Source organism: Adiantum capillus-veneris, chromosome 18 (genome assembly GCF_014529385.1).
Source record: "Adiantum capillus-veneris isolate H3 chromosome 18, ASM1452938v2, whole genome shotgun sequence".
NCBI lineage: Eukaryota > Viridiplantae > Streptophyta > Polypodiopsida > Polypodiales > Pteridaceae > Adiantum > Adiantum capillus-veneris.
In genome coordinates this window covers 143,861,646-143,877,638 of record NC_140948.1, presented here as the reverse complement: position 1 = coordinate 143,877,638, position 15,993 = coordinate 143,861,646, and positions in this window count along the sequence as shown.

The window sequence follows — 15,993 nt, the reverse complement described above, 5'->3', positions numbered from 1 at the left end:
GATCAAAGATAAAGGATCAGCAGACCTACCAACTTACATGTTTAGGGATTGTTATAATAACAACTTTGTTATGATGACTTTTGAGGAGGTAGAACAAACCAAATACCAAGGGTATTACATACGGGATTGGATATTGGGGCAAGGGCCAGAAACAATTCCAAGAGATGAACACCGTGAGAGATCATATGAGAGTAATGTGGAGAAACCAGAAACCACCTCATCACGTAGAAAACCGGGTGACACTAAGGCCAGTCCAGGGCTACATGAGTCACTATTTCTAGCAGACTGGTTTGAAGGACTCGGAACAGGACCAACTGCCAGAAGGCCTGGAGATGAACCAAACAAATGCGTCAGACCAGCTGATATTCATAAATGGGTCAGAAAACACAGTGGATCAGAGGATCCATACGACCACTTAGCAAGCTTTAAGCAAGTGCTAAGAGCAGAACGTATATTCGATTTCCATACTCAATTCGAGGGGTTTGGAATGACATTACAAGGAAAAGCATTGACATGGTTACAAAACATTCCACCAAGGTCAATCATGGACTTGAACACATTAGTTCAAGGATTTGTAGCTGGTTGTTGCAAAACAGGGATCAAACATAATATGGTAGCTCAAATCTACAGTTTTAAACAAAAACATAATGAGTTTGTTAGGGATTTTGCAACTCGAATGAAACAATACATTGCTAGATGCCCAGAGCTACAGATACCTGCAGAAGAACGACTTGTATCTTTGTTTCTGGAGGGACTGCTAAACAAAGAACTTCATGCTATACTCTATAGTAAAAAGCATACAACCCTAGAAGCGTGTGTGTCAGATGCTATTGACTTAGGAGACTATTGCAAAATTTTCAACGAAGAATATGTCCCTAAGGATAACCAAAGCAAGAAAACAACATCCACTAAACCAGTACAAGTGGGAACGGCTGCTGCAACACCACTCTCAGCCATAGAAGATATGCTTAAAAGGATGAACGACATGATGAACAACATGCAAAAAGCACCTATGAGGGGAACAAAACAAGGGATACCTCCACAAGGACAACCAACCAGGCCACAAAATTGGTGTACAATCAAGGGTAACTGGACCAACCATGAGACAGATGAGTGCTACTTCAAACCAAAGTATGATGGGAATGTTCAGTACGTACCCATGAGGCCACAAGGACAACCCATGTACAGATATCAGCCTAATATGGCCCAAGCTCAAAGACCACCAATGGGTATGGAAAGACCTCAACCTGTGTTGGGACAACAACCTTCGTATCCAGGACAAAATGCAGTGCTTGTAAAGTACATGCACTTTGAAGGAGTCATAGATGAACAAGCATTAGTGCTTGTTACACCCTATGCAGAGCCTAGTCCATCTATAGTAATGGTAGAAGGAGATTGGTATAATTCACATCCACCACCAATGGAAGAAACAGTGACTTATGCTCCACCAGAGCTTGCACTAATGTATTATGTAGCTAATCAAGGTATCAGACCTCCCATGGTAAGACCCATGATGAAACCAAGAACAGGAAATTGTCATAACTGTGTACTGATGATCATTATGAAAATGAATGTCCAGATCCTAACAAAAACCTCAAACTAGTTGAAGCCTACTGCATATAATGTTGCAAAAAGGGAGGACACTTTTTGGAAGATCCTAAAAATCCTTTGAACAAGGGTAAAACCGTAGTAAACGTAGTCCAAGTGATACCTAGTAGCTCATCAGAGAGTGAACCGATTGTCCCAATCAAAGTAATCACTAGAGCCCAGGCCAAGAAAAAGAAACACAACTCCTCTGATTATTCGGAAATACGAAAGTTTCCTCTCAAAGAATCAAAAGGAGCAGAAGCAAAAGATATGAGATGAGAAAACAAAAACAATGGTTAGAAATCGAGGAGAAAGCAAAAAAAGCTATTCCAATAAAAGTTGAAAGAAACTGGAAGTGAATTCAAGGAAATAACCGTGAAATCTGGAGGATCCATTCTGGTTGAAAAAATTTTTGAGCCTATTAATGCCGTCTTGGAAGCCTACCGAGCAGGACTTAAAGCAGGTCAAAACATGGAAACAAATGGAAAAACTATCCTTCTCCAGACATGGAAGCAGCTAAGCTGGAAGCTTATCAAAATTTTGTAAGAATCATGCAAGAAATGCTAGAACAACAAAAACCCAAGCTTGAAAGTATCGCAAAACCTGAAGAGCTTGTGGTAAGAGACACTAAAGAAAAGTCCGATGTGGTGGCAGAACCCCTCCTTGAAACAAAAGAACGAGAGCTTATAGTGCCTTACAACAAAGATGCCTTAGACAGAATTCCATTCGTAGAGGAAGACTAGCCAGGACACTTACTGAAAAAAGTGAGAGTGATCAATGATGGGAGCCTAACTCTAAAGTCAGCTCCTATAGAGGAAGTCTGGTTGGATAACCTACCTTCTAATATGAACGTGGATATACAATCCTTGTACGGGGATTGAGGATCTGAAGCTTTAGTAATGTCGAAACCATTGACCTTGAAAACATTACCTTCTTACTTGGGAGATAACGAAGATGAATCCATCGTGTGTAAGACCGCTCAAGTAAAAAGAGCTGAAGAGACCCTAGAAGTAGACAACATTCATTCAATCATGTCTACACCCATCCAATGCACTCTTACCTTGGGAGGACTGTTAAAACTCAGACCATACTTATGGAATGATTTACAGAAAACCCTAGAGAAGGTGGGGATAACGGGGTTAATCTCGAAGAATTTGGAAAAATTTTAAAATGAAATGGACAACAAAGAGATTTGAACAGTTCCCATGAACAAAGTCGGAGAATATTATGAAGGAGAAGAAGGAAACACGGCCCTTCTAGTGAAATATAATGGCATTGAAACCATGGCAATACTGGATAGTGGAGCTGGCATAGCCATAGCCACTAAAGCAGTATGGGAATCCTGGGGACAGCCAGCCATTAGACAAACTCGAATGAAATTGCAATTGGCTGATGGACACATTGAGAGACCTTTAGCGCTGCTTAAAAAGGTGATAGTCAATTCCTGTGGAATTGAATATCAACACACTTTTTCCATAGTAGACTTTGGGGAAAAAAACTCAACTATGAAATCATATTAGGAAGATCTTTCATGCGACAGGTACAGCTTATCCAAGATTGGGGAAACAATTATCTGTACTTGAAGCAAGTGGGGGATCTATAACAAGAGTAAATCTAAAAGATCACACTTATAGAGATGTCTTGAAAACACCCATCCAAGAGTTTGATTCAGTCTCTCGGTTGAAACTAAACTTCCATCCTGGTTAAACAAAGACACTCCTATTTGGATGTGGGGAGCTTCAAAAAATGGAAGCTTAAGACGAGAAGAATGTATCCAAGAAAGGGACTGCACAGATGAAGCCTATGTACATGAGCCCTTTCCAAAGAATTTGTTTGAGCCATTCGAGTGGACTCAAATTTTAGCAACAATGGATGTATGTGTGAATACATCTATGCCTACTCAATTTTGCAATGAGGATGGCTACGATATAATTCCCATCCAAGTGATTTCAATCCTCAACATTGAAGACGAAGATGAGAAACCCAAGGACTTAATGAAAGCTTAACAAGTCTTTTCAGACCTCTATTACGATGCAACTGATGAGTTAGATGAACACTCAGCTACCTCAGAAGGTTCGGTGTCAGAAAAAGAGTATATGAGAGCTAAGCTACTCTTAAAAGGAGAGGAAAAGTTTTTTAACTTTCCAAACCAAAAATCAAGAAGACAAAAATGGTATAGACAAAAAAGAGACACCAGAATTATGAAAATACGACCTATGCCATCAGTCTCCAATAGAACACAATTTGTGCTGCAGATAGATGCAAAGGATTGTGTCAAGGACAAAATAACTGGCCAATATCCTTCAAACAAAAATTCAAAAATTTCTCAAACATTGAGAAAGACAAGGAAGGGTACTCAAGCAAAACCACAGGATAAGAAAGCTCTAAAGTAGATATATACAACCAAAATGGAAACCACGAAAGAGGATGGTAAGGATGTAATGAGTGTTCCATCCCATTACAAAAAGTATACTCTCCAAGGTCAGAAAATCATAGTCGAACAACCTGTTAGGGAACTACGGAAACAGGGCGAAGGGCCTGAAAACGCTAAAAAAATAGACTTGGCTGGACTAGGAGAAGAGCCTAGATCTGCTTACATTGCGAATGAACTAACAGAAGAAGAAGAAGAGCTCTTGCTAAGCTTGTTAAAGAAATACCGATATATCTTCTCTTGGTCTTACAAGGATCTCAAGGGTGTTGATCCAGAAATATGTCAACATACCATACCCATGAGAGATGATGGCAAACCAAGTAGACAGAGACCATACACGTATAATGAAACATTTGCCAGGAAGATAAAAGAAGAGATTGAAAAACTAAAGGAAGTTGAATTCATTTACGAAATTGAACACACAGATTGGGTGTCTCCAATTGTGGTAGTACCCAAGAAGAATGGAAAATTACGAGTGTGTGTTAATCTCAAAAAGGTGAATGCAGCTACCATTAGAGACAACTTTCCTCTTCCGATAACTGAGCATGTTTTAGAACGAGTTGCAGGAAAAGAAGCTTACAGCTTCTTAGACGGCTTTTTGGGATACAATCAACTTTTTGGTTGACCCAAAAGATCAGCATAAAACTGCTTTTGCAACAAAATGGGGTATATTTGCCCATCGGGTTATGCCGTTTGGGTTAACTATGCTCCAGCCACATTTCAAAGGTTGATGAGCCATGCTTTCAAAGAATACCTTAGGAAATTTCTAGAAGCATATATGGATGATCTATGTGTACATTCATCAACCCGGGCTGATCATTTTGAACACCTCAAAAAGATATTCGAAAAATGTAGACTTTATAGGATTTGCTTAAATCCTGAAAGTGCACATTCATGAAAAGACAAGGAAAATTTCTTGGACATACAATGTCTAAAAATGGCATAGCTATTGATATTGAGAAGATTCATGTCATTCTTGATTTGCCTAGACCAACAACAGTCAAGGGGGTTACAAGCCTTCATGGGGCATTGTGGATATTACCGACGGTTTATCTACATATACGCTATTATAGCAAAATCCATGTATAGCTTGATTACACACTTTGAATGGACCGAGGCATGTAAAGAATCCTTCATGAAGCTTAAGCAAGCTCTCACCTCAGCTCCAATATTGAAAGCACCAGATTTGAATAAGGTATTCCACGTACATGTAGTGCTATCAGTTGTATACTAGCTCAACCAGGAGATGGGAAAATTGACTTTCCTATTTCTTATGCTAGCGGACAATTGAACATGGCAGAAAAGAATTACACCACCACCAAAATGAAAGGATTAGGAATGATCTATGCCGTTAGAAATTATAGACATTACCTATTAGCCAAAAAGTTTGTGTTCTTTGTGGACCACCAAGCTTTGTTGTATTTGGTCAACAAGCCATGCAGCACAAGAAGATTAGTGAGATGGTTCATCATTCTTTTGGAATTTGATTTCATTGTGGTTGTAAAAAAAGGCACTACACATCAACAAGCAGATCATTTGTCAAGGATTGTTTCAGGAGAACCACCTAAAGGGGTAGACGATGATCTACCAGATGCCTATTTGTTCTCCGTGGAAGTGATACCTAGATGGTTGGAAAACATTGTGTGATTGATGACAATAGCTCAAGTGGATTCACAAACCACTTCCTATCACAATCGGATTAATCGAGCAATCGGCTATGTATCAATTACTAGCTGGTAGGCTATACAAAAGAAATCGGGACGGGATATTGCTTTTATGCATTAATCTTGAAGAAAAAGAACAGTACCGAAGTCAAGCACATGTTACCATAGTAGGGCTTCACTTTGCAGAAGACCAAACTATGCAACGAATCTCTTGAGACTTGGAGTATTTTGGCCGACTATGAGGAGAGACGTTAGATCTTTTGTAAAGGATTGTCCTCAATGTCAAAAACAAACACCCATATCTCATGTAACATTGTTTCAAATGTCACCTGTTCCTAAGTGGAGTAATTATCTGGTTACTTACTTATCGAGCCGAACATTTCCTGAGCATATGAGTAAACGCCGTCAAAGAGCAATTGAAACTGAAGCAAGAGACTATTCTCTTATTGGGAACCAATTGTATCGGAGAGGAAAAGATCAACATTTACGTCTTTGTGCAAATGAAGACGAGTATATTCCGATTATAGAACAAGCACATGCTGGATTAGTTGGAGGTCACTTTTCTAGTGAGACCACCGCAAGAGCAATCTTGATGGTAGACATATGGTGGACAACACTTTTTACAGATGCCAAAGAATATGTTCGAAGGTGTGATGCTTGTCAACGAGAAAAAATTCCAACACGAGTAGATAGCATGCCCTTAAGACCAATGATGGGGGCTAGAGCTTTCGCAAAATGGGGTATAGATTTTGTTGGACCAATATAGGCACCTGCTTATAGAACCCAAGCTCAATATATCATTGTAGCTATGGACTATTTGGCCAAGTGGACCGAGGCTAAAGCAACTCAAAGAAATGATGCCAGAACCACTTCTACATTCTTATATGAGTATGTATTCATGAGATATGGACTACCAATAGAAATTGTCAGTGATCAGGGAACTCATTTCCTCAATGAGGTAATCGAGTATTTGCTTAATGAGTTTATGGTCATCCATAACAAATCATCTCCCTATCGCCCACAAGAAAACGAACAAGCTGAGCATACGAATAAAATTCTTATCTCAGTGCTGACTAAAGTGGTTAGTTCAGGAACGACAAATTGCAAAATGAATCTCCATGCTGCTCTATGGGCTTATCGAGTTTCATTCAAAACAGCTTTAAATGCTACACCCTTTAACCTTGTTTATGGTCTTGATGCCATACTTCCAATAGAATTTCTATTGCCGACATTAAGGGTAGCACAGAATCTTGAGTGGACTCGACATGAATTGTGAGGAAGACTTGAAGAGTTGGAAAAGCTAGATGAGCAAAGGCTAACTGCTGTAGCTCACATCTATGCACAAAAGCGGAAACAAAAACAGTTTTTTGATTCCCACTTAATCACAAAAATTTTCAAGAAAGGGGACTTAGTTTTGGCCTACTCCCTTAAGCAACACATTCCCAAGTTTAAGAAAAAGGAAAACGGACCGTTTATCATTGAAGATATATCTCCACGTGGAGCAGTAAAACTATCCACCCTAGATGGTGAACCAGTGGCTAATTGGATTAGTGGATGTCGTTTAAAGAAATACAATTTTCCACTAACCAATGAATTTCTATAAAGAATGCATGCAGCCAAGCAAATGAAGATTAAACGACAGCAGGTTATTGATGAAGCCCAAGAGGAAGCTCGGCTTCGGGTATTCAAGTGGAAAGCTGCTCTCAAGAATCAACAGATATTGATTCCTATGAACACTCTGGAAATAGATGACCGACAATGGGAATTACTGAAAGATGCAGTTTCAACAGATGATGACGGGTTAGATGGAATGGATCTACGCATCAAAGTACAGCTCAACAATCATAACACCAATTCTTTGGTCGACACAGGAGCTAGAGTAAATGCAGTACGTTATTCCACGTACAAGAAGGCAACAAGTCAAGCATTGACAGTAGGAATAACGACAATCAAAGGATGCAACAAGAACCCAACTCCAACATTGGGAGTAGTCAACTTGAACGCGATAGTACATGGATGTTCATGTCCTCATCAATTTGTATGCTTACCAGATGAACACATGAATGAGACGATGATTCTTGGAATTCCCTGGCTGCGAACATACAAAGAAGTACCAGATTGGGATACAAATCAGCTAAAGCTATCACCTAAAGGAGGGAAACTCATTGTTTCAATTGCACCAAGCAAGGAGGAATGGAAAAGAAGCAATCAGCAGACCAAACCATGAAGTAGTCAATCTTCTCCATCCCCTCGAAAATCAAATGCTACAAGTATCATGCAAGGAGTCAGGAAAATTTGGGTACCAAAAGCACAGTTTAAGGGTAAACCGATTCAGATCTGGGTGCCTAAAACTTCACCGACAAAACAAAAGAAGGTTCCAAGGGTTAAAACACAAAGACGAGCATCTCTGAGCAAGGAACCTAACATGAAAACGGTTTGGAAGAAAAAGGAGCACTTATCTTCTCCACAAAGTGTAAAACCAATCAAGAAATGGCGAGTTAAGTCTCAAAAGACTCCACCACACCATACAGCACCAAGCAGGCCAAGCTACCAATGGCGAGAAAAAGCTCGACAACAGTCAAAAGCACTACCAACAGCTCAAGCAATCAATGTGTTGAAGCATCTGATGGTATAATCAAACCGAGAGCACACAAGCTACAAGATTTTATCTTTGGAAGACATCAGCAGCAAACCTCGACATCAGAAACCCTTGAGTTAATTACTCAAGACCCAGCTCTTGCACATCATAATGGTTTGAACTGCATTGACCTTCATGGCATGGTAGAGCCAACCACGGCTATGCATAGCCACCATTGTTCAACCCATGCACACAGTTATCCCGAAGTACGACATCTAGGAGGGACGGAAGGGCACTAAGTACTAAGTAATTAACGGCAATGTTTGAAGAGGGAGGAAAAGTTCGATGTTAACGTGTGATTTTTTGCAAAATTACTCCATAATGCCCTTATAATTCATCATCAAGGGAAAATTCACTGATAATATCTTCTCGATGAGTGTTAATAGTGTATATACTATCAAAAAAGCATAAAAAATAATCCTTTTTTGGATTTTTTTCATCATATTTATTGATAATGAGGCTTAAAAGTAGAAAAATCCAAGAAAAAACAATAAAGCTGTGTCTTTCAATGGATTTTCTTAATTATTGGATTTTTACTTGACTTTTTTAGAGCATTTTGCTATTTTCTTTGATTTTTTCAAATAAACAAGTCAAAAATTAATAATAAATAGCAGGGAAGCTCAGATGGAAAAATGGAAGACACGATGGTGATCAAAAAGACAAGGGGGACAAGCACAAAAATTTTCAATCAGATCAGAAGATGGAAGCGGCAAGCCTAAATTAGGCGACCAGGCCTACTTTTGCAAAATTCTTGCAGAATGAGCTACATGAATCCGATCAGGAAAATTTTTGAGTCTAACATAGATTTCACGCCTTAGTAGGACTAATGGGGGAATCTGAGGAAAATTGGTTCGGGAAGTCCGGGTATAGATATCCAAGGTAGGCTAAAACCACCTCATTTCCACCTGCAGCCTTTGCAGAGAGAGATTTCGACCTCTTTCACGCGACTTTTCCGGAGCCCACAGTTGATCATTTTCAGCGTCGTCTCACATGAGACATGAGGGGTAAGTTATTTACTCATCAATGATCCATATTGTACGGCCGGTAGCTAGTCTAAAGCCCTAGAGAAACCCTTGAAACCGAGCAATGCACGAAGACCTACGACCAAAAACTGACCATAGCGGCCTGCCAGCTCGACCAAATCAGATGGAATTTGAACCATAGCATGCCTTAACATAATAGAACCTTTCTATATCATCAGTTGACCATTTGGCAGGGGTTGAGGAGGTCCCCAGTAGAAAAGCTAGGTTTTTGGCAAATGCTAGAATTCCGATCTGACTCCACAAATGGCTTACTTATGAGGTCCATATACAATGTATATGATTGGTTTGGTAAAATCAATCAAGAAAAGTCCTCGAAAAGCAGAAAACGGCTCGAAGGTTACAAAGCGTCAAATTCGACATACGGGGTCAAACTGACTCCAAATGAGCAGAACTAGACAAAATGCTTCACGACTATGTTGCGGACAATTCCAAAGCCTCCAAGTTGACCGACCAACCCAATAGGCAGTGTAGTCACAGAAAACGGTGATTTTAGAGTCGACAAAGCACAAAGTGATGTTGGCATGACCAAACTTGACCAAATTCAATTTATGACTTGTTTTAGGTGTATAGAATATGTCTAGGTCAAAAGTTGTAAGTTTTGCAAAAACTTTGTCACTGTTGTAAATAATCGTGATTATTTACTTTTGCATCATTTTTGCTTGGAAATTGTCACCTCACCTCACCTATCATGTGTACACACCTATTACATGCCAAAAATTAAGTATGAGCCAAAATGACCACCCATTATTTGGAAAATTGTCAAAAAACGCAAAGAAGTCTTTGCAAGCCAATTTCTTGGTTATGGACAACATTTCTTGATCCAAATCACCTTATATCTCATATACAGGGTCTATACAATGCGTAGAACCAGTTTGTATAGGAAAATGTTAATTTTGAAAGAAAAGTTAATAATTGCGATTATTTACTTTCTAGCCAAAATTGGGGAGTTTTGATATTTTGCCATCATACATTCAAAGTACATGATGTGTTAAGCCCACTAGCCCAGTTTGAACCAATTTGTAGCATAAAATCTCGAATTCCCTTTATATCTACTGTTTCAGAGACCTAAAGCCAAAATCTGGTACCATTTTCACCCTATGCATCCAAATAAGCCCATATTTCACTCAGAGCATGTATTTGGTATATACTTCAGGCCTATGAATCCAAGTTTGCAAAAAGTTGAAAAAGTTTGCTCAGCTATAAATAATCACGATTATCTACTTTTAGTTGCAAAAATTTGTTTTGACTTCACAGTTTTTTTCCTTGCATGTATTTATGCATCTATGCTTGTTCAAAAATTGATTTGAAGCAAATTGGACCAAAATTGTCAGCATTTCAGACTAAAGGACATTTCAAAGAAAATCCCGATAAATCTGCTAACTTTGCACTCTATTCACTGAACAGGATCCATGCAAGCAGCAGACAGGGCCAAGAGAAGTTGCAGGAACTGCCCGCTTATCAACTAGACCCTGATTCAGTCAAAGCAGCCAAGGCAGCATACCTCTCCAGAGAACAGCTAGAAGAGCATCACACTACAGTCTTCACCGACAGATTCAAGAGTGAAGAGGGGCATCAGGTGGAGTTGCAACTCCTACCTAAGGAAGTATATGATGTTGCTGCGAAGCCAGAGACCAAAGAAGCCAACTGCAGGCTAGGACTCAGAGACTTCTACGAACAAAAGCCTTGCAAAGTGGATTTTCAGAAAGCTTACGAGCTTTTATCCACAATCAAAGAAGATGGAATGGCCCAAATATCTGATATTCAAGGAAACAAGGTCGAGGTAGTCATAACCAAAGATATAGTTGCAGAGGCACTCAGATTGCCTACAGAGGGAATCACCATGAGAGCAAGGGATAGGAAAATAGCAGGGACTTTTACCAAAGAGACCGCCGTGGCTACCTTTGCAGATTTAATTCACAAACAGGTGGAAGAGCCAGCCAGATTATACCATCAGCAGTTCCATTTTTTGGCAAAAAGGCCACCAAGATACACTATGCCAAATCACGCGGTTTCCACCACATTTACCCAAGTTCTAAAGTCGACAACCAGGCAACCACTAGACCACGCTCAGTATGTCCTCACCACCTTGAAGGGCACCAAGAAAGAAGGCAAGATCACTTACTTGGGTGCGCCAGATGTCTTTACGACGATAGCATACCATGCCATTGGCATGGCTGACAATCTATCATCTACTCCTGATCAAATTTACATGGATATTGCAGCACAACCATCTCCGAGAGCTACAAGGTTGGGAAAAAGATCTTATAAATCCGATAAAAAATCAGCTAACAGCTCACCGGAAAGGCACAACAGCAAGAGCTCTGATAACGAGGAGAACAAAGCGAGAAGAGAAGAAATGAAGAGAAAAGTTGTGGCCGCCCACCAAGAAGAGCCCGCGCAAAAACAAGCTCGTTTTGAAAGAGAAAAACAAGCCTACCAGTGCAACTGACAAGCACAAGGGAAGGACTCAGAGAAATGGGTGCCGAGCGGACTTAAAGGCCCAAGAATGAAGCGTCACACAAGAAAAGAGGCTGAAGACCCCACTGAGACTTTGGAGAAAATGTACTAAGAAGTTGAAGCCCTCAAGCTGAAGGAAGCAGAAGAAGCGGATAGAAAATCCAAAGAGGCAAAGGAACAAAGATGAGCTGAAGAAACGGCAAGGGAAGAAGCACAAGAACAGGGCTACGAGTCTCCCAGACCCACCTCACCACCTACAGAGCAACAGGACCACCCTATGCCAAGCCCACCACCATCACCTGCAGGCAAAGACACTAATAAAAAATCTAAGCTTGAGAAAGAGACAGAATCTGAGTCCACCAAAGAAACAGAATCTACACAAGAGGCTGACCAACACGAGAAACAAAAACATAAAGAAGCAGAGCCATAACAAAAGGCTACCACTGCACAAGAGGCCACTGCTACACAATAGCAGCAACAACATAAAGAACCTGAGCCAGAGAAGGAAGTGAGCCCTGCACCTGAAGAGACTACATAGTCTGGGCCATCACCCTCTACTTCCACACAGCAAGAAACAGCCGAGGCATCCACAAGGCCTCAGGATGACAAAGAAAAATACCAACCCTCTACCTCCATGCAAGAAGAACCAGCAGCAATGACACAACAGAAAGACACACATGAGGCTGCAGGCACATCCACTCAGCTGGCAAGACAGGAGGCTTGGTAGTCAAATGACGAGGTCATATTTCAAGTAAATGAATATGCAAGGTAGATGCAAGATATGACGGAGAGACTCTGTTTAGCAGCACTTAGCCACAGCACAAAAGCTAAAGAGCTCGAGATGGTGATTGACGCTCTTCAAGGAGAGTTAGAAGATAGAATGACTGTCATCACCGATCTTCAGAGGCAAGTACAAGAGATTCATGAAAGCCGAAGCTGAACAGCATCAGCTAGTTAGAGATAGACAGCAGAAAGAAATGGAAGAGTTAGGTGATCTGCTCACCAAGTTATCCGATGCTTGCAAGGCAAAAGATGAACAACTGACAAAAGTTACAAATGAACTTCTTACAACATCCCTGTCAGCTCAAAAAATTCAAGTACAATTGGATGTTGCAAATGCTTCTTTGCAATACTCTGAACAGAGAATAAATGATGAGGTAATCTTCTTACGGCAATCAGAGAAAATCCAGCCGTGGCCTCGATCAAAGGGACTGATGAAGTATACAAGTCACTAGAAAAGAAGAACAAGGACCTTGAGTTAGAATTAAAGCTGGAGCAATCACAGCACAGGGATTTAGCATTGATGCGGGTCCAGAGAGAAGAAGATCTCCTTAAAGAAATAGCTGAACTCAAGAGAGTTAACCAGCTCCTCAGGGATGGAAAGCTAGAAATGCAGGATGAGGCAGGCACTTCAGAGCCGCCGCAGATAGATATATCCTCGATCTCATTTGTTGAGTTGGAGACACAGTCCACAGTAGAGCCGAGTGATAAAGAGGATTTTCAGATAAACGTTACAGATGCAGACACAATGCCTATGGTCCAGCTGTCAAAAGCTGAAGAAGACGCACTGAAAGAGAAGATCACCCAAGAGGTGGATGAGCAGTGGAAAGCTGCGATGGATTGGGAGTTGAGAGTTCTACACTTTGTCAATGTCACTCAACTCACTCCCAATCAGATCAATGCGCAAGGGCATCAGTAATCCCTGCCATACCCTCTCATATAAGTGGAATTACTACAGGTAAAAGAGAGGTTGTACAAAGATATGCAAGAAGATGGCATAGATAAAGACCACCCAAAGTGGAGGTTAAGCTGGCTAAACAAGAATCCGTGGTATTTGATTCTGTTCACAAGAGTACCTGCAGCCCTTCAAACAGATCCAACATTTTGTCTTGTACCCAGAGTAAGGGCATGGCAAGAACATGAGGCACTGACAAAGAAGAGGCCAACCTGGCTAAACTACTGAAGACTGCCAGCTCCACAGAAAGGACAAGCAATAGAGGAATACATGGTGAAAACCCTAACGGGTGTCATGTCTTTCTTCAAGAGTCTAACAGACCTCTCCTGCGCCATGTTATATAAAATATGCCGAATGCTGCTCACTTGTATTGAAGTATTTCATGAGCCAATGCAAGCAGGCACCCCGTGGATGTCATTCCTCGAGGGAAATAAGGGGTTATGCTATGATCTAAGTAGTCAGCCTGCCGAAGAAGTACTATATGGCTTCTACGCCCGATGTATGTTCTTGCCATCGCATAATATGTTGGCATTAGAGGAAGCTTTCTACATTGGATTCTTCACTTGGTGAACGAAGATCTTTGCACCAGTGATCAACAACCTCACATCCAGATTTGTAGGCTACTCAACGGTGTAGCTGAAGAACAGAGTACCATGCAATTTCTACAAGTGCCAGACAAAGAAAGAAAATCAGATACCAGAAGGCACTGGATGCGCTTAAAGGCCACCTCGCCAGCCATCAACCCGAAGATTATTTCAACCCATAAAGCTGTGTCAAGGGATGACACATGCAAGGAGGGGGGGAATGTTAGCAGCAAGCTGACACGGATACCATTTTTCAGAGTTCTCTTTGTAAAACATTTATTATTTTGATAAATCGGGAATATTGTAACTCCTATTTTCTCGGATAAACTCTGTAATTAATGAGCCGGAGCTACAAGCTTCCAAATTGTATCAGCCAGTCACTTCCCAGCTTTGGTAGAACTCTAGATTATTAGTTTTGACTACCCAAAAACCTTGGCTAAGTTATAAAAGCCAATTTTTGTAAGTTTTTTATAAGTTTTTGGATAAGAAATACACAGTGTGAGCTAATGGTGCTCACTCCTCTCCTTCTAGTGCTTCCTACTCCCTCCCTGGTTGTCACACTACAGTCACGTTTGTTGCATTGCAACCGCAGGTAAGAGCTCTACGCATTGACGTAAGCAGTTCACAATATTTCGTAGCTTTTGGCGTCGCCAACCTGCGGCCTAATTTCATCATAACTAGGAATTTACACTTTCAAATCAAAAACTAAGCATAGGCGGGGTATTGAGGCATCATTTTTAAGCATTTAGATGCATTTTGGGTCCAAAACGACTAGGTCAAAAATCCACTACTGTTAATAATCACGATTTTGGAACTTGACCTAAAGTGGGGTTTGAGATCATAAGCACGTGTGCTTATGTCTTATAAACATGTCCTAGAAGTTTCATTACGTTTGGATGTCATCTGATGCTATAACGGATGTGATTTGTTTGCCGATGAGTGATTGGCTTTTGATGATTTCAGTCACTTGAGTGTAGCTTGAGTTAGATGCGAGTCATTAGTTGTTTTTCGAGAGATTAACAACCTCTTGTAGCCTCTATGCACTAGTCGAGTCAGATTCGTCCCATGGATTGACAATTTAATCGTGGTTCTCGTTAATACTGCAATAAGATAGGATGGTGAGGTTAGACATGCGTCCCACAGACAAATTCATCAAAATTGCGATTTTATTTTTTGTGCTCAATTGATGCCAAAATCAAGCACAATGCATCCTATCATGTTTGCACACCTCATGTGTGCATCCCAAAGAATTTACATCATGTTTACATCATCTCATGCACATTAATGCTCAATTTTGCTCTGCAAAATGTCTCAATTTGTTGTGCCATGCATACTAATAGCCCAAATGCTAAACCAAGCTTAGGAAAATGTAATATTTTTTATTCTAATATGATTCTAATCTTGTAATGTGATCATGTCAATAGGAATCACATACTAAGTACACCAATAGGTTAAGATTATGGCGGACATGTCTCAATTTTACAACAAATTCCATATCGGCCCAATCAAAGTTGCGATTTTGATCTTGGTTGTCAAAACTATGTTGAAGTGTTTCTACATGTTCCTTGATGTATATTTAGTGTAAGGAGTGAATGCACCACTCAAAACGCTCAATTAGTCATTCAATTTAGCATAGGATAATGTTGTGGTTTATGCATGCTTGCTTGCCGATTGAGCTTGTGATTGATGCATGTGAGACTAAGTGTCGCTTCTCTTAGTGCATAAGTGTTGTTTTCGTGTTTCCTAACAAACGCACATAGCCTCCATGCACTAGTTGGGTCACTTCCCCAATATTGACATTGTGTTAGTGTTGGAAAGCTACAATATGTCGCGGTGGAGACCCACTAACATTGA